This window comes from Anolis carolinensis, unplaced genomic scaffold, assembly GCF_035594765.1.
Source record: "Anolis carolinensis isolate JA03-04 unplaced genomic scaffold, rAnoCar3.1.pri scaffold_11, whole genome shotgun sequence".
NCBI classification, from domain to species: domain Eukaryota; kingdom Metazoa; phylum Chordata; class Lepidosauria; order Squamata; family Dactyloidae; genus Anolis; species Anolis carolinensis.
The window spans coordinates 4,499,192-4,519,819 of NW_026943822.1; positions in this window are offsets into that span (position 1 = coordinate 4,499,192).

Genomic DNA, 20,628 nt, shown 5'->3' on the forward strand with positions numbered 1-20,628 from the left:
GGAGAAGGGGGAAGAGCTGAGGGCACAAGCGGGGAATTTACTGGTGCAGTACTTTTCAAACTCATTTATCTATAAGAAACGTGGCTAAATTTAAATGGGGATTACATGAGATTGTAGTTTTGGGATGTGTCTTTCAGCTGCATATGGTAAATGATTTATCCTATACTTTGATCTTTATAAAATCCAAAACGTAGCCTACTTTCTGGATAGCCCTCGTATATCTCAACTTTTACCATCTTTTAAGAATTGGAGAATATTTGACGAGCAAAACATTCGAATTCTCACCATATAAGGCTTCAGTCTAAACTGGAGATGAGAAATGTGCACATGTCTGGGGTTTGAGCTGAAGCTCTTTCCATAGAGGTCAACATGTAAAAAGTGATACTCTGACCATAATGTGCATGTAATCCTATTGTAGGATGGTCATCTCTATTGTCATGAAATACAGCTAGGAACCCAAGAAGATCAGGTTCGTCTACAAAGGATTTTCCCAGCCATATCTGGGAATTCCGGCATCCAAAATAGTTTCTCTTCTAACAAATGTTGGAAATATGACGACCAAGTGGGAACGTTTTTCCACTGTTGGTGGACCTGCAAAAAGGCAAGGAATTATTGGAAGGAAATCCACCAAAAAAATACAAGAGATGTTGCAAATTAAAATAGAGCTGGACCCAAAGTATTTTCTTCTGGGGATGCTAAATATGGAAAAAGATAAAAAATAAAGAAATTCTCTTTAACTATCTCACCACGGCGGCAAGAATGATGTATGCCAAGTACTGGAAAAAAGAAAGAAATCCCTGAGCTAAGCTGCTGGTTAAACAAGGTGTTGGAAATAATGAATATGGACAAATTGATGTATTTATTAAAAAATAATAATGGCATACCAAAAAGGCAAACAAATTGGGATTTGATAAAAAAAATTCTGAGAGAAAAGCAAATGAAGGTGTTAATTTAAATGGATGTTTAGTGGACATAGACCAAATTTAAGAAGATGTAAAGTACAGTAGAGTCTCACTTATCCAACATAAACGGGCCGGCAGAATGTTGGATAAGCGAATATGTTGGATAATAAGGAGAGATTAAGGAAAAGCCTATTAAACATCAAATTAGGTTATGATTTTACAAATTAAGCACCAAAACATCATGTTTTACAACAAATTTGACAGAAAAAGTAGTTCAATACACAGTAATGCTATGTAGTAATTACTGTATTTACGAATTTAGCACCAAAATATCACGATGTATTGAAAACATTGACTACAAAAATGCGTTGGATAATCCAGAATGTTGGATAAGCGAGTGTTGGATAAGTGAGACTCTACTGTATCTGTGTAAGAGATGGAAGTCAATTCTTTTATTATTTGTTTTATTTGTATTCTAGGTTTGATATATTTTTTTCTTTCTTTTTTCCTTTTAGTTGGTTGCTTTTGTTTAAGATTTTTGGTTGTTTTTCTCTCCTCCTTAGTTCTTCTGCGTTTCCACCTAATTCCCTCACCTTTCCCCCTAAAAACCCCTTTATTTTCACACTTTCACTGTAAATTTTATTTGAAACTTCAATAGAACTTATTAAAAAAAATAGTTTCTCTTCATATAATGAGCACTGCATTTCACTGCTCATCCATCCTGATATAAAATCTAGGACAGGAATTTCAGAATCGTGGATTATTTTTACCAATTGGCAGGACAATATGGATGACCATCTTACCATGGGATAACATCACACTCTCGCATACATATATACGTGGAGAGAAACACCAAGGTTAGTTAACAAGTTCATAAATAGTTATCTCTAATCACTCATTCTCAAACAAATATTCAAAGAAAGGCAAGTATAAAAATGCAGTAGGAAGTAAGGTTATGAACATAGAAGTTTTCGTGAAGGCCAAGGATGGATAGAGGACAGGTACCTATGGACTTGAAAAGGAATTCAAATGAAAGTCAAGGAGAAATAATTCAGGTGAATCCAATACTCTTTTCTTGAATATGAGATTATAAAAGCGGGTTACAATTCTTCCCAGTTCTTCCGGTATATGACAAAACCCAAAAGGTATTTTATATAATGGTGGCATACTGCAATATGAAATTGAATCTGCAAGGTCAAAAAACGTACCTTCTGTAACCATGTCTTGTTTTCTGAGCTACACAAATGAAAGTGCTTACATCTCCTTTCTTTCCTAAGACGGACTTAAGTGCCTTCTCAACATTCCCGATCCATATCATTGGGTCTTGAAAGTGCTTCACAAAAGTCTAGATTGTCCCCATTCTGGTCACCATCCAGAGACAGTGCATTGTATCTAAAGCCAGTCCAGACAAATGGCTCCTTGATTGGAGTGAGCGTTTTTTCTGAAATAGAGTTCCTTCAATATACAAGGGTTGAATGAAAAGTAATGCCTCCACCTTCGTAACTCCACAACAGATGGCAGTCCTGGTTTGTTCAGTAGACTCTCCTCTCCAATTCCATTTGGCAGGAATCCTTAGCATTGAACAGTTGTGTTGTTAAAGTGCGAAGTATGGAACTCAATGTGACTTAAGCAACGTGCAGTCATTGGAACTGTAGAGGAGAGTCTACTGAACAATAGGGGCCGGGCTGTGGCACAGGCTGGTAAACAGCTGCTGCAATAAATCACTCTGACCATGAGGTTGTGAGTTCAAGGCCAGCCCGTGGCGGGGTGAGCACCCGTCAATTAAAAATAAAATATAGCCCCTGCTCGTTGCTGACCCAGCAACCCGAAAGATAGTTGCATCTATCAAGTAGGAAATAAGGTACCACTTATAAAAAGTGGGGAGGCAAGTTTAACTAATTTACAACGTTAGAATGAGGAAGTGAAGAAGTGCCATCAGAGTGGATGATGAAGCAGCTGCTCCCCCCTGTGGCCAGAATCGAACATCCCCTCAGGAGAAGGTTAAATTGCCTCTGCGTCTGTCTGTCTGTTGTCTCTGTCTCTGTCTCAGTTCGATGTGTTTATGGGCATTGAATGTTTGCCCTATATGTACTTAATGTGATCCGCCCTGAGTCCCCTTCGGGGTGAGAAAGAAGGGCGGAATATAAATACTGTAATAAATAAATAAATAATAAACAAGCCAATACCTGCCGCATACCAGTACTGGCATCTATTGAGGAGTTACAAAGGTGGAGGCATTACTTTTCATTCAACCCTTGTACATAAAACATCCATAAAAGGAGCCGCGGTGGTGCAATGGGTTAAACCCTTGTGTCAACTCAGCTGGTGACCTGAAGACTTGAAGAACGGCGGTTCAAATCCACGAGATGGGGTGAGTTCCCATCTGTCAGCCCCAGCTTCCCATGCGGGGACATGAGAGAAGCCTCCCACAGGATGGTAACACATCTGGGTGTCCTCTGGGCAACGTCTTTGTAGGCGGCCGATTCTCTCACACCTGAAGCGACTTGCAGTATATTCTCAAGTCGCTTTTGACACGATGAAGAAATCACATAACTAGTTGGTTCCCTTCTGCTTTTAGACTTTTAATGCTGCAGTTAAAACAAGATTTGGTTGCTTCTGCAAACTCCCCCAATTAATGCTGGTGAAGTAAGGGAGTTTAAGAAAACTGTCTTTTTATTTGGTTGTCTATTTTCTAATGCTGGGAAAGAAGAAGTCTTTCACTCCCAGGCGTGTTAGAAAGGTTGCATCCATGCCAGTCCATTCCAGTGTAATATATCCATTAGACATGTCCAACAAATCATTTTGAATCGTATATCGGAATTATTTCAGATTGTTCTCGCTTTTTGATACGCATTCCGAGACATTGTCTCGCAGCGCAACCAGCAATGTAATTCGAACCATTGTTGGTCCATTCTCTAATTGTCTCTTAATGTTTCGTTAATTTTTTCCCAAAAAAATTTTTAAATATATTTTTTAAAATATTTTTTAAAAATTTGGTTCTGCAACCTACCTTGAATGGGAGCTTAGTGTAGCCTAACATGGCTGCCGCTCCCCGGCCAATCAGAAGCTTCCACGATGGACGCAAAGGTGGGGGCTAACATCCTCTGCGTCCACATGGAAGACTGCCATGCAAGCCCGGTGTGTAGCGATTGCGCATGTGTGTCCGCCATTTTAGAAACATTTAGAATCATTACGAATTTTCGGAAATATCCAAAATTTTTGGGTGAAAAAATCGGAAATACTTTCTATATCGAAGCGCCAGCGCCCCCTACTTTAGAAACGAGAATTGAAACATTTTTTTCATCGATCGGACATGCCTAATATCCATAATGTATATTTATTTACTATGGAAAATCGAAGGAGGAGAGTGTTGAACACCTCTCCTAAACATCATTCTCTAAATGTCCTGTTTCCAAAGTAGGATGATGGACAGAACTCTGAGCATCGCAACCTTCTGAGCACAGCAAGAACAATCAATGTGTGATAGGACTTAAATCAATATGTGTAATTTACAGTGCTAGGAATTTGCCCATTCTTGTACTTAACCCTCCCTTACCACTGTCCAGAAATAAACTTTGTAAAATGTCACTTACATGAGGTCTGCTCATGTAAGAAATCACACTTTTCTCAGAGGAGAAAGAACAGCAGTCTTTGATGATGTTTTTCAAAAAAAAAAAACAAATCACAAAAGTAAATCATTTGCAGATGCGATGGCGCTACCGGAGAACAGAATGAAATCAGATTATCTTGGAATTGATAAGAACTCATAAAAATGCTTTACTGGATGATGAAGTGAACTCTGAAGAAATTCCAAATATACATTCAGCTACCATTTTTCTCACCTCTCAAAGGATTTCTCTGTAGACTCCAAAGCAACAACCCAAAATGAGTCAAGAGACAAAGCCAAAGTGTTGTCAAAGGCTTTCACAAAGTGGTTGTCTGGCCATGTTCTAGAAGTATTCTCTCCTGACATTTCGCCCACATCTATGGCAGGCATCCTCAGAGATGTGAGGTATTGAGAAACTAAGCAAGGAAGGTTTATATATATCTGTGGAAAGTCCAGGGTGAGAGAAGAACTCTTGTCAGTTGGAAGCCAGTGTGAATGTTGCTGTTAATCACCTTAATTAGCATTGAATAGCTTCTTCTCCTGGCTTCTTCCTGCCTGGGGGCATCCTTTGTTCAGCGTCGTTAGCTGCCCCTGGTTCCCAAGTCTGGAACTCCTCTGTTTGCAGAGTGTTGCTTCTTATTTACTGTTTTGATTTTAGAGTTTTTTAATACTGGTAGCCAGATTTTATTCATTTTCATGGTTTCCTCCTTTCTGTTGAAGTTGTCCACATGCTTGTGGATTTCAATGGCTTCTCTGTGTAGTCTGACATGATAGTTGTTGGAGTGGTCAAGCATTTCTGTTTTCTCAAATAATAGTATCCAGGTTGGTCCATCAAGTGCTCTGCTATGGCTGAAACTCACAAGCATGTGGACAACTTCAACAGAAAGGAGGAAGCCATGAAAATGAACAAAATCTGGCTACCAGTATTAAAAATCTCAAAAATCAGAACAGTAAGTAAGAAGCTACACTCTGAAAACAGAGGAGTTCCAGACATGGGAACCAGGGGCAGCTAACGACTCTGAACAAAGGATGCCCCAGGCAGGAAGAAGCCAGGAGATGAAGCTATTCAATGCTAATTAAGGTGGTTAACTACAACATTCACACTGGCCTCCAACTGAAAAAGAGTTCTTCTCTCACCCTGGACTTTCCACAGATATATAAACTTTCCTTGCTTAGTTTTCCAACAGACCTCACAACCTCTGAGGATGCCTGCCATAGATGTGGGCAAAACGTCAGGAGAGAATACTTCTAGAACATGGCCATACAGCCCAGAAAACATACAACAACCCCAAAGCCAGAGAGGTCATCACTCGGTGACTGACCACATGTTGTCCATGCAAAAGGTCTTGTGTTGACACCTGGCTACATTAAAAATGGTGGGTCCATCCCACCTAGATGCTGTTATATTTGTATTAAGCTAGCAAAAACAATGAGAGCCAGCATGATATAATGGCTTTGGGTATTAGAGAAGGACTCTAGAGACTGGGGTTCAACATTCATACTTGGCCCTCGGGCAAGTCACATTCTCTCATCCTCAAAGACAGGCAAGGCCAACCTTGCCGTTTCCCCAAACAAACATTCCTAAGAAAATCCCACAATAGATGCACCTTAGGGTTATCACAAGTCATCAATGGTTTGAAGGCACACAACAACAAAGCAAAAGCAGTAGACATTTTAAAGAAAAGAGAACATTTTGTGAATTGTGAGTGCACTCGGTGACATAACGCCTTGATACTGAATTATACAAATGTATTTTGTGATCTATGCCTGTGTATTAGTCTATTAGTCTAAGCCAGGGGTCCCCAAACTAAGGCCCGGGGGCCGGATGCGGCCCTCCAAGGTCATTTACCTGGCCCCCGCCCTCAGTTTTATAATATATTTTTATATCATTTTAAATAATATAATATATTGTATATACATATAATATTGATAATAATATTATAATGTTATACAATATAATACTAATAATACCATATAATAATATTAATTATATGATATATATTACATATAATATTACAGTATAGTGGTATAGTTCAATATAGTAATATATAATGCTAATATTGTGCTATGCTAATAATATAATATATTGTATGTACATACAGCTGCTCTGAGTCCTCTTCGGGGTGAGAAGGGCGGGATATAAATGTAATAAATAAATGTAGTAAATTAATTAATAAATAATTTTAGACTTGGCCTCACCCAAAGTCTGAAATGACTTGAAGGCACACAACAACAATTAACTTGACTATCTCATTGGCCAGAAGCAGGCCCGCAGTTCCAATTGAAATCCTGATAAGTTTATGTTGGTTACAATTGTTTTCATTTTTAAATATTGTATTGTTCTTTCATTGTTGTTGTTGTTTTGCACTACAAATAAGACATGTGCAGTGTGCACAGGAATTTGTTCGGTTTTTTTTTTCCAAATGATAATTCGGCCCCTCCACAGTCTGAAGGATTGTGGACCGGCCCTCTGCTTTAAAAGTTTGAGGACCCCTGGTCTAAGCCATTGAAATCCACAAGCACGTGGACAACTTCAACAGAAAGGAGGAAACCATGAAAATGAACAAAATCTGGCTGCCAGTATAAAAATACTCCAAAATCAGAACAGTAAATAAGGAGCAGCACTCTGAAAACAGAAGAATTCCAGAGGGCAGCTAACAACTCTGAACAAAGGATTCCCCCAGGCCAGGATGTAAGCCTGGGAAGACCATTTAATGCTAACAAAGGTGATGAATTACAACATTCACACTGGTCTCCAACAGACAAGAGTTCTTTCTCCCAGCCTGGACATTTTTCCACAGATATATAAACATTCTTTTCTTAGTTTTCCCATATACCTCACAACCTCTGAGGATGCCTGCCATAGATGTGGGCGAAACGTCAGGAGAGAATACTTCTGGAACATGGCCAGACTGCCCGGAAAACACACAACAACCCCGATCCCATATTCCCTCAGCTTAGCATTAGCAACTGTGTGGTGATACACCATGCCAGCACGGTGAAAGCCCCATACAGAATAGCAACATTGTGCAACATATGCACAACCACAATGTGTAATGCCTTACATTTTATTCATAGTTTTGACTTTTAATCTCTTTTAATCCCTCCTTGATTTCCTTCCCATTGTCAACCTCCCTGTCCCTTTCTCTAGTAAACATTCGCTGAGTCTGGGATGATGTGAGTCTTCTGGGCTGTATGGCCATGTTCCAGAAGCATTCTCTCCTGACGTTTCATCCACAGCTAGGGATGTATATCATCAGTAGATCATTCTTACATGCAAGAACATAAAACCAAAATAGTTTTCTCTCCACACTGAGGAATGAACATCACAGTGAGTCTCAAAACAGCCTGCACAGGTCTGAGATTGGTGTGGTTTTTATGCATTGTGTGAGTTGTAAAGTTAAACTAAAGTGTGTTGTTGAAAGCTTTCATGGCCAGAATCATTGGGTTGCTGTGAGTTTTCCAGGCTGCACGGCCATGTGCGAGAAGCATTCTTTCCTGTCGTTTTAACCACATCTATGGCAAGCATCTTCACAACCTCTGAGGATGGGTGCCATAGATGTGGGCAAAATGTCAGAAGAGAATGCTTCTGGAACATGGCCATCCAGCCCAGAAAACGCACATCAACGCAGCGATTCTGGCTGTGAAAGCATTCAGCAACACATTAGCTGAGTCTTTTCTTTGGAAACTAATGGAGAGCAACCCCATCACCAACAAGGCATTATAAAATTCCACTCTAGCATACCTAGCAAATACTAAAGTGGGAGAAGTCTAATCTAAGTAATTTTTTTACTGATTTAACTACATGATTCTTTATACCCTAAAGAAATTACAGACATTTGAATAGAAAACCATCAGCTGAAGCCCTTGCATAGGAAATCTGGGCCATAAGTGTTAGCTCTATTTAATTAACTGGGGAAGTCACTGTCCATGGTACTGAAAATGCCAGTAGTCAATGAAATGCTTCCTGAAACCATACTGTGATGAATCCAGATAGTCAGTTTCATCCAAGAACCCCTGGAGCTCTCAGGGACACACAAAGGTGACCATGGCTATCTCAGTTCTGTGGCCTGTTCTGAAACCATACTGCAATGGATCTAGATAGTCAGTTTTGTCCAAGAACCCCTGGAGCTGCAAGGCAACCACACGTTCCAAGGCTTTGCTCAAAAAGGGGAGGTTGGAAACGGGCCGAAAGTTGTTCGAATCAGATGGTTTTTTTCCACAGTGGTTTTATCACAGCTTCTTTTAAGCTCACTGGAATTTTGCCTTCCTGGAGGGAGGCATTAACCACCATCTTTACCCCCTCTGGCTTCCTTTATTAGCCAGGATGGGCAGGGGTCCAGGATGCATGTGGTCACCCTCACCTCTCCAAGCATCCCAGGTTGCACAAATTGAAATGAAGCCATTATTCAATGGACAAGCATATTCATATAGGCAAGCAGGTGCTCTCTCTACATCTTCAGGGACTGCAGTAACTGTGGTGCCCAGGTCAGAGTGACTTTATCTGCAAAGAACCGAGCAAATGCCTCACAGCAAGCTGTCGAAGGGCCAGGGACCCCGTCACAAGTGGTGGGGTTCAACAAACCTCTGACCGTTCAAAACAGCTCAACTGAATGGTTCCTCGCGGATGCAATGTTGGCTGCAATGTGAGATTTACTTGCAGCCTTCACTGCCACGGAGTATGCTCTTGCATAGGCGCACACCCATGTTCGGTCTGACTCATTGCGAGATGACTGCCACACACGCTCTAGACTCCTCTTTGTTCCCTTCTTTGCTGCCAACTCCTTATTGAACCCAGGGGCTGGTTTAGCTCTGCTACTCTGGAGCGATTGTGTCTATTGCTCTGGTCATCTCCCTGTTATAGATAGCAACCAGAGCATCAAGGGAATCACCTACATTGGTGGCAGGAAATTCCCCAAGAGCCATCAGGAATCCTTCTGGATCCATAAGCCTCCTGGGGAGGACCATCTTAATGGGTCATCCACCCCTGCGGAGGTTAGAGAGTGCAGTGAGTCTAAACGTGACCAAGTGGTGGTCAGTCCATGGCAGTGGGAATAAAGAGGGTTCCTCCATGCTGCCACCGTCCTCCTATCCCTGACAGACCAAGTTCAATGTATGTCTGTTGAGGAGTTACGAAAGTGGAGGCATTACTTTTCATTCAACCCTCAATGCCAGGCCCAAGATCACCCCGGCTAGCTCAGGTAGGGAGATTGTAGTGCTGTGGGGTGGTCGGTACACTACAAGTATCCCTATTCTGTCCTGGTCTCCTACCCTTAGATGGACACATTCAATGAGGGTGTCTGTGGGATGGGGCATCTAGTCAAGGAGATGGAATCCCTGTAGACAACTGCAACCCTGCCTCCCCGCCCTCCAGATCTCGACTGGTGCTGCACAGAGTAGCTGGATGGACAGATCTGGGTAGGATTGACCCCCCCCCCAGCCCCATCCAACCAGGTCTCTGCTATGCATGTCAGGTCTGTGCAATTAAATGTGACAAACGGATTTGTAAACTGTATATTTCAACTCCTTAAAAAAACAATGAAAAAATGCAGAAGAAAATGCAACAGTCTTGTGAATGTTAGCCATGGATCTTTGAGGCAAGTGGCACATGCATTGCACAAGGCCATGCACAAATATACTAAATGTGCATAACACTTGAGGCTGCGTTAAACAAGAAAACAGGCAATTCATTAACTACGGAAATCTCTTCTTTTGGCAGGTGTCCAAGGATTACGAAAAGGGGATCAAATTTCCCACTCAAGGGACCATTATGATGAAATGATTTGTCTTCCAGTCACATTGCTAATTGGCTAAAATCAGCTGTCTGATTAATCCAGGAACAACCAATTTTGCCCTCGGGCAGATGATGCCAGCATGTAGCAAAACATGATCAATTGTGTACCATCATGACTTCAGTGCAATTAATTCCAGGCAGGGATTCCAGTCAGTCATTCCCTGGTTGACTGGAAAACTGCTGCGGAAGAGAGCAACCACTGAAGAGTGAGAGGAAATGGTGCAATGGACAAGCACGAAAAATTGGTTAAGGGCTAGCAGAAAAACCCCCCTCCATCATCCCTCACGTCAAAATGCCTTAATCAGAAGAGGATGCTGGCTTGGCTTCCATATCAATTGGTCGGTGAATTCATTGGAGGTTTAGTCTGACTTTAAAGTCGTTATTCCAATTATTCTACTGATTTAAAATGAAATTATTTCATTTTAGAGAGATGACAGGTGTCAGTGCTTTTGATTAGGAAAATTGACTATCAAGATGACCGCATCCATGCATACATTCAGCCAGAACAATACAGATCTCCATCATACAAAAAAGCCATGACCTAGGATATGCAGGGAGCCAGAGATTGGCCAGTTTGAAACCTGGTCAGGGTGAGCACTCGACCGTCAAGCCCAGCTCACTGTTTACCTAAGCAGTTCGACAACAGCTTAAAGCTGTAAGTAGAGAAAATAGGTACCACTAATTAGCAGGGGAGGTATTTTATGACACCAGAAAGAACAAGACCAGAAATGCGATGACATAAAGGAAGGTGGAAGCAGAGCAGGTCCAAGGTCATTTTCAAGTATAGGCGAACAGAAATTTTGGTGCCCCCCCCCCCAAAAGCAAAAATAAAAGTGTTGGATATGTGAAAATGTTGGATAATAAGGAGGGATTAAGGAAAACCCTAAATAAAGAACAACACTCAGGGGAAATCCAGACAGGAAGCAATCAGGGACAGCTAACACCTCCCAAAAAAAGATTCTCCCAGGCAAGAGGAAGCCAGGCCTTGAAGCCACAGGGCATTAAATTCTAATCAAGGTGATTAATTACAACATCCACACCTGCCTCCCAACAGACAAGAGCTCTTTCTCCCACCCTGGACATTATTCCACAGACAAATAAACCCCACTTGCCTTGCTTCCAACGACGGCTTCCAGAAGGCCAGCCCGGCCCATCGGAAGGGCCGACGCAGGCTCCGGAGTGCCTAACGCGGGCTCCGGAAGGCCCAGTGTGGGCTCCGGAAGGCCCAGTGCAGACTCCGGAAGGCCCGCCCGGCCCACTGGAAGGGCCGACACAGGCTCCAGAGTGCCCAATGCGGGCTCTGGAAGGCCCAGCGCAGGCTCTGGAAGGCCCACCCGGCCCACCGGAAGGGCTGACACAGACTCCGGGGTGCCCAACATGGGCTCTGGAAGGCCCAGTGCGGGCTCCGGAAGGCCCAGTGCGGGCTCCGGAAGGCCCAGTGTTCCGGAAGGCCGGCCCACTGGAAGGGCCGATGCGGGCTCCGGAGTGCCCGATGCGGGCTCCGGAAGGCCCAGCGCAGGCTCCGGAAGGCCCAGCGCAGGCTCCGGAAGGCCTGCCCGGCCCACCAGAAGGGCCGACACAGGCTCCGGGGTGCCCAACGTGGGCTCTGGAAGGCCCAGTGCGGGCTTCGGAAGGCCCAGCGCAGGCTCCGGAAGGCCCGCCCGGCCCACCGGAAGGGCCGACGCGGGCTTCCGGAGCCTGCACTGGGCCTTCCAGAGCCTGTGTCGGGCACTCCGGAGCCCATGTCGGCCCTTCTGGTGGGCTGGGTGGGCCTTCTGGAGCCTGCGTCAGCCCTTCTGGTGGGCCGGGTGGCCCGAAGAAGGCCCAGAAGGCCCGAAGGAGGAGGCGGGGGTGGCGTCATCTTCCCAGAGGGCTCACTGCGCCCCCGGAATGATTGCACCACAAGCGGTCGCTTAAGTAGCCTCGCTGGTGGACCGCCTCTGGGTAGAAGAGGAAGGTCCTGATGGCTCTTGGTCCTAGAGAATGGAGCAACAGCACTCCCCCCATCTGTGACTGAATCCAAACTCAACCTCAAAGGCATTGAAACTAGACTTTGAGACAACATACCTCCTTTCTGTCTATTCTGTCTGTCCTGTCTGTCCAAACGGCATTGAATGTTTGCCGTGTATATGTACTGTGATCCGCCCTGAGTCCCTTTGGGGAGATAGGGAGGAATATAAATAAAGTATTCATTATTATTATTATTATTATTATTATTATTATTATTATTATTAACATGTTATGGCAGTTTTCTCTTTCTGGAGGATTGACAGTATGGAGTTCCCATTGATTCAGGTCGATTTTTCAAGCGGTGTCCCCAATCACCACAATGAGCTTTGCTGTAAAGTCCACTGCACAGAGGTTAATGTAGATGTCAGCATTGCCTGACAGCGGCAAAATTACTCCAGGGTAGTGCTCTTTCTGAAGTCTCAGTATAACAGTCAATTCCACCTTGTCTAAAGGAAATGGAAGTTTTCTACTTTGTGTGAAGATTCATTCCACACCAATTTTCTCACAGTGTGAAATCTATTTGGGGTCTTGGGATTCACCTTGCATTAAGGCTTCCGCTTACTTTGAGAAGTCTGATCACTAGACGCAAAAGGGCCTCAGTGGTAGATGCCAATGGAGAAGGCAAGTGGTAAGTTGTGCGTAAAGTAGGGAAGAGGAGAAGGGGCAGCAAGAAGAATCTTTTCTCTTGCAGTCAATTCAAATTCTGCACTAGCTTTGGTTGTTTCTGATGAGGAGAAAGGGAGACAGAACAGTGAGGGTTGCAGAACATATATTTCTTCATGTAGACTTACTTATTCATTATGGTATTCAACCATTGTTTTGAATGGCAACACAAGAAACTGACCAAGACAACAAATGGGCAAAGACAAAGCATGACATATGCACAACCATTTGCAAGCTCCAATGCACATTTGCAAGCTTCCCACCGGAGTGGAAATCATCTATCAGACAGATGGCAAGCTATTTAACCTCAGCATACTGAGAGCCAAAACCAAGGTCACCACAATATCTGTAATGGAACTCCAATATGCTGATGACAACGTAGTCTGTGCACACTCAGAAGAAGACCTACAAGCCACTCTAAACACCTTCACAGAAGCATACGAGAAGCTCGGCCTCTCATTGAACATCGAGAAAACCAAAGTGCTCTTCCAACAGGCACCAGCTAAACCATCTGCAATGCCAGGAATACAACTTAATGATGTAACATTAGAAAATGTCAACCATTTCCACTACCTTGGCAGCCACCTCTCCACAAAAATCAATATCGACACTGAAATACAATACCGCCTGAGCTCTGCGAGTGCAGCATTTTTCCGTATGAAGCAGAGAGTGTTTGATGACCGGGACATCCGTAGAGAGACCAAGGTGCTTGTTTATAAAGCCATTCCCCTCCCAACCTTGCTCTATACCTGCGAAACGTGGATGGTCTACAGACGTCACACCAAATTCCTGGAGCGTTTCCATCAGCGTTGCCTCAGGAAAATCCTGCAAATCTCTTGGGAAGACAGGCGGACAAATGTCAGTGTGCTGGAAGAAGCAAAGACCACCAGCATTGAAGCGATGCTCCTATGCCATCAACTCCGCTGGACTGGCCACGTTGTCCGAATGCCCAAAGATCACCGTCTCCCAAAGCAGCTCCTCTACTCCGAACTCAAGAATGGGAAACGTAATGTTGGTGGACAGGAAAAGAGATTTAAAGATGGGCTTAAAGCCAACCTTAAAAATTGTGGCATAGACACTGAGAACTGGGAAGCCCTGGCCCTTGAGCGCTCTAACTGGAGGTCAGCTGTGACCAGCAGTGCTGCGGAGTTCGAAGAGGCACAAATGGAGGGCTTAAGGGAGAAATGTGCCAAGAGGAAGGAGCGTCAAGCTAACCCCGACCGAGACCGCCTTCCACCTGGAAACCGATGTCCTCACTGAAGGAGAACATGCAGATCAAGAATAGGTCTCTTCAGCCACCTAAGAACCCACCCCCAAGACACCAAGGATGGAAGACAATCGTCCTCGAACTACGAGGGATCGCCGCCTAAGTAAGTAAGCACATATAAACATTCATGTAACGGGCATCTGTACGAGCAATAGGAGTCCCACTTCCACAACCTTGAAATGAATGGAATATTCTACACTGGACAAAACTGCCCAAACACTACCATCTACAATGGTAAAGCCCATAAGAACCTGTACCATTTGTTTTAGAAAAGTGTTTTGTTCCTCAGCTACATAAAGACCACGCAGACATTTCTCATAAAGCCAGAAACAAAACAAAAAAGAGAATAAGTGCAATTTGAGATCCTGCTGCTACCAATTTCTTTAATAGAGACATTGTTGTTGGCTTCTGGTAAGAAGCCGGTCAAGTCTGTAAGGAGAGAAAAACAACCTTTCACAAGGACTGCTGTTATTTAGGCCATAGATCACCCGCTTTGTTATCTAAACCAGATTGAATCCCATGGGGAAATTCTGTATGCAGATGTAGGTCTATTCCCACGACAGACTATATATATTTTTTATCATTTTCTTTTTTTAAAAAAACTTTTCCTTAGTAATGTTAATATGGGAGTTTGTTGTATGCCAGTTCTTGGCGTTGCAAAGCAAACGAAGAATTCCTTTGAATATAGAAACTGTTACTTTGGAGACTGAATATCTTTACTACAATTGACATTGGCCCAAGATTCTACGCAACTCCAGGAATAATATGGACTTGGTAGTCTCTTTATGTCTGTTATTTACTCCTGATATAGTATACTTTGTGAGATTATGACATGGATATTGTACCTTTGTTTATGATATCCTGAAAGCAATTTTGTTATATGCAATACAGTTTGAAGAGAATTACTTTAATATAGAGTTGTAGAAACCTGATTTGTATTACATTTCTTGGGATTTTTACAAGAGTGTATATACACATCTATATATATAAAAGAGTGATGGAATCACGGCAGCGGACAAAACAACAAAACTAAACACCCCACCACCTCGAAAATTGACAGCACAACCCCTCATCCATGCCTCTAGGTTGATACATCAAAAAGAAAAGAAAAATAAAGTCCTAATTAGAGGGAGAGGAATAATTGTTTTTATCCAATTGCTGCCAGTTAGAAGGCTAAGCTCCGCCCACTTGGTCTCCTAGCAACCCACACAGCCCAGGGGACAGGCAGAGTTAGGCCTCAGGCCTCTTCCACACTGCCTATAAAATACAGATTATCAGATTTGAACTGGATTATATGGCAGTGCAGACTCAAGGACCTTCCACACAGCTATATAACCCATTCATAATCTTATATTATCTGCTTTGAACTGGATTATCTTGACTCCACACTGCCATATAATCCACTTCAGTGTGTATTTTATACAGCTGTGTAGAAGGGGCCTCATATAATCCAGTTCTAAGCAGATAATATAAGATTATAAATATACAGTAGAGTCTCACTTATCCAACATAAACAGGCTGGCAGAAGGTTGGATAAGTGAATACCGTGTTTCCCCGAAAATAAGACAGTGTCTTATATTAATTCTTGCTCCCAAAGATGTGCTAGGTCTTATTTTCAGGGGATGTCTTATTTTTCTATGAAGAAGAATTCACATTTATTGTTGAACAAAAAATGAACATTTATTACATACTGTACAGTAGTTGCCATCGCAAACCAGCATAACCAGACAAACTGTGAATCCTATCAAGAACTTCTTATTACTACCAATACAGTAGAGTCTCACTTATCCAACATAAACAGGCCGGCAGAATGTTGGATAAGTGAATATGTTGGATAATAAGGAGGCATAAGGAAAAGCCTATTAAACATCAAATTAGGTTATGATTTTACAAACTAAGCACCAAAACATGTTATACAACAAATTTGATATAAAAAGTAGTTCAATATGCAGTAATGCTATGTAGTAATTACTGTATTTACGAATTTAGCACCAAAATATCACGATGTATTGGAAACATTGACTACAAAAATGTGTTGGATAATCCAGAATGTTGGATAAGTAAGACTCTACTGTATTTCCATGTACAACACTCTATGGTATGTACATTTACCAATCCTGCATGCTTGAGTGTTCTGTTTGGCGGACATGCTTCCAAACAAAAACTTTGCTAGGTCTTACTTTCGGGGGAGGCCTTATATTTAGCAATTCAGCAAAACCTCTACTAGGTCTTATTTTCTGGGTATGTCTTATTTTAGGGGAAACAGGGTATGTTGGATAATAAGAAGGGATTCAACTACCACCAATTCCTCAATACTTTATTTCCCATAACACCATACTTCGCCACAGCAACACGTGGCCGGGCATAGCTAGGACATTATTGTTCTGTATATATGTCCCCCCCCCCCCCCAAGAATAAAAAAGTCAGTTGTTTATGAAAAAGGAAAGGGGCGTTGAGAAGAAGACTTTCTGAGTGGTCTGAAGATGGCTCTGAAATTGGGGCCAATGGGGCATCTGAGCCAGCAGAGATGAGAACGACCTTCTAAGTAACCCAGGCTTGCCTCCTGCGGGGAAAGTGAAATTGTTCTCTGTGGTTTGCCTTGTGTCCCTGGTTAGTTGCACGTTGTTCTGATTCTTGTTTCAGAAAACGATCTCGAGCTAGATGAGCGTATAGAAAATATGAAAGGAAATGGGGCTCTAAAGAGCACTTACTGCTTCATCCTGAATCTACTACATCTTGCCTGGCACGATACAAAGAAAAGCATTTTTGGTTGCCATCAGACTCAAAGAAGGGCCTCTGGAGTTAGCATCCTAATTCTTTGTGTCACTGACTGCACAGATACCACAAATAACATTTCCTCTGGTCCTACAAACCCAATGATCCTTGAGAGCTTGCTATATAGCTTTATCTTCAAAACTCACTAGCTATTCACAGTTGGAAGCAACAGAAACCTTCAAGTGATTTATTGTAGACTAGAAGCCAACTCATACTCACACCAAACGCAGCATTGCCCAAACAAGAGTCAAAGAACATGAAAGGCACTGCAGACTAATTCAACCAGAGAAATCAGCCATAGCAGAGCACCTGATGAACCAGCCTGGACACAGGATATAATTTTTGAGAACACAGAAATGCTGGACCACTCCAACAACTATCATGTCAGACGACACAGAGAAGCCATTGAAATCCACAAGCATGTGGACAACTTCAACAGAAAGGAGGAAACCATGAAAATGAACAAAATCTGGCTACCAGTATTAAAAGACTCTAAAATCAAAACAATAGATGGGAACCAACACTCTGAGGGCAGAAGACAGATAATGACTGAACAAAGGGTGCCCCCAGGCAAGAGACAAAACCTTTCCAATGCTAATTAGGGTGATTAACTGAAACATTAATGCTGGCTTCCCAGTGACAAAGGACTCTTGCCACACCCTGGAATCTACACATATATATATTCTTTCCTTTCCTTACTTAGTTTATCCATACCTCACAACCTCTGAGGATGCCTGCCATAGATGTGGGCGAAACGTCAGGAGAGAATGCTTCTGGAACATGGCCACACAGCCCGAAAGACATACAACAACCCTGTGATCCCGGCCATGAAAGCCTTCGACAACTCATACTAATTTGTTTACTGTCCTTCCTGTCTTTCCACCCTTTTGATGGACTTGTGGTGTCCCTCTCCAGATGCTAGATGCTGGACCTTACAAATGACCTTAATGCACAGTAGTCTTACAATCAACCAACTGTGTTGTCGAAGGCTTTCATGGCCAGGATCACAGGGTTGTTGTATGTCTTTCGGGCTGTGTGGCCATGTTCCAGAAGTTTTCTCTCCTGGCGTTTCGCCCACATCTATGACAGGCATCCTCAGAGGTTGACCAACTCAATCAACCAACTCATTTCATACATGTCTCACTTATTCCAGCTCCATTGAAAGACTGATATTAAAGCAATATCAAGAGGATTCTTGGATTTATTCATACAAAACCCAACTCTTCAAATGATCAGGTTTGGTATGAGAATCTTCTTTCCATACAAAACTATGATGAGGACCTAGCTAAAACCAACAAACCAAGCATTGAGGTCTATGATGAAAATAAGGTAGTGTTTTCAATATGGTGGAACTGCTGCATGATCTCTTTATATAACTACGAGGGTTGAATGAAAAGTAATGCCTCCACCTTCGTTACTTGGGTTTGAATGGGAATATTTTAATAAATCAAACGCAGAAATAATCCTTAGAATGTGCTCTTTAACTGCCACTATTCACTTTTCCACATAATCACCAGACAATTGGATACATTTCTGCCTATGATGAATGAGTTTTCTTAAGCCCTCACGGAAGAAGTTGACACTCTGATTCCGCAACCAGCGTCTCACAGGACTCATCGTGCACAGATCTTCCGACAGCCAAGCAAAGCAATATTGTGACCCACACATTCTTGTGAAATGCCAATTATGCTTGAAATTTCTCTCTAAGTGATATGACGATCGTCCTGAATCAATAATCCTTAGAATGTGCTCTTTAACTACCACTATTCACTTTTCCACATAATCAACAGACAACTGGATACATTTCTGCCAACGATGAACAAGTTTTCTGAAGCCGTCACATCCAACTCTTTGTCACGCAAGTCAGATGTTCCCACCTCAACATCTTTAAACTTACTCGCCCAATGATGCACAGGACTCACATCAACACAATCACCATAAACAGTTTGTGTTCTCTGATGAATCTCCTTTGGGGTGACACCTTCTGCTGTCAAGAATTCAGTGACTGCACGTTGCTTAAGTCGAAATTGACCGACCGTCTGCGCAGGGCTCCATACTTCGCACTTTAACAACACAACCGTTCAATGCTAAGGCTTCCCCATCTGCGCAGGGTTCCATACTTTGCACTTTAACAACACAACCATTCAATGCTAAGGCTTCCCACCAAACAAAACTGTAGAGGAGAGTCTACTGAACAAGCCAGGACCTGCCGCATACCTGTACTACCAACTGTTGAGGAGTTACGAAGGTGGAGGCATTACTTTTCATTCAACCCTCATACTTGTACATAGCAAGTGCACACTGCGGTGGATAGTTAACATTTTGATCTCCCTGGAAAAGAGTGGCTTCTTCACAGGTTGTTCTTGAGCTCCCTGCCAAGGATAATTCATAGTCATCACTAGATGACATTTTGTTGAATGTCAGAACTGTTGTCAAGGATGATACCTTCCACTGACCTGGAGTTACATGAAATGTTATTGGTGCTGCTTCATTTTCCTTGCCTCATCTAAACATGCACATGATAATTTGACGGTGTTATGTTGTCACAAAAACTGATAAATTGTGAATCTTCTTGTGCAAATTATTCTTTTGTTTGGGGTAATTTTTCAGTGGCTGGATGCAGTTGGTAGCAGCAGAAACCTTCAAGTGATTTATTGTAGACGAGGAGCCAACCCATACTAATTTGTTTCCCGGCGAAAATCTCCAACAGAATTAATTATCTGAAGGACTAGATTTGGCCAGGGGGTTCATTTCTCTTCGGAGGATTAAGAAATATATTTAAAGCCAAGGTCTGAACTCACAGAAAATAGCTCAAATAGAAAATCAAAAAATAGGCAATGGGGCCAAGAGTGCACACATTACATAAGATACCATTAATAGAAGCTGGTGGAGAGACCCACCAGGCTTGGTCCATGAGTCACTACTGCAAAAAGGAGAAGGGAGAGGACACGTTGTATATTCGGGAATGATTGGATGATGCAATGGACTTCTCTTCACAGTGAGTGTCTGCATGAAGTATGAAAAACTTTGCCTATTATCTGAACTATACCTTCAGATAATAGGCAAAAGCTTAGGGAGGTGGACAGATTTGGATAGTCTTCAGAATATCTGATAAACAACCAGACCATTTAGGATGATCAGTAGGGGCTAGTAATGTCAGTAGACCCGTGAATCCAAGTTTTTAATTGAGGTTTAAAATAACTATTCTACGCATTGAAACTATTGTGGGAATAAGCTTAGAAACTCAAAGCAGATCAATTTCCAACCTGACATTGGAGCCTTCAGCCTTCACAGCTAGTGAAAGAAACTTGTTGGAAGTAACTCGTATTCCTACCTCACTCCAATTCTCTAAGAGAATGTTTTAGCACTTTGTCCATTTACGCTCCCAAATGGTATTACAATACATATACTCTTGTTTAGACCGCCCTCCCATTTTATTTACTTTGTCACTAAATGGCGGTCCTTTTATGTTATCATCTTATTATCTTAGCGTTTTTATTGTTATTATATTGCATTATTTTGGTTTTAATGTGTTTTGATCTGTTTGACGATGTTGTTTTTACATGTATTTTACTCTGCTCATTACTTGTTCTTTGGGCGTGGTCGCTGA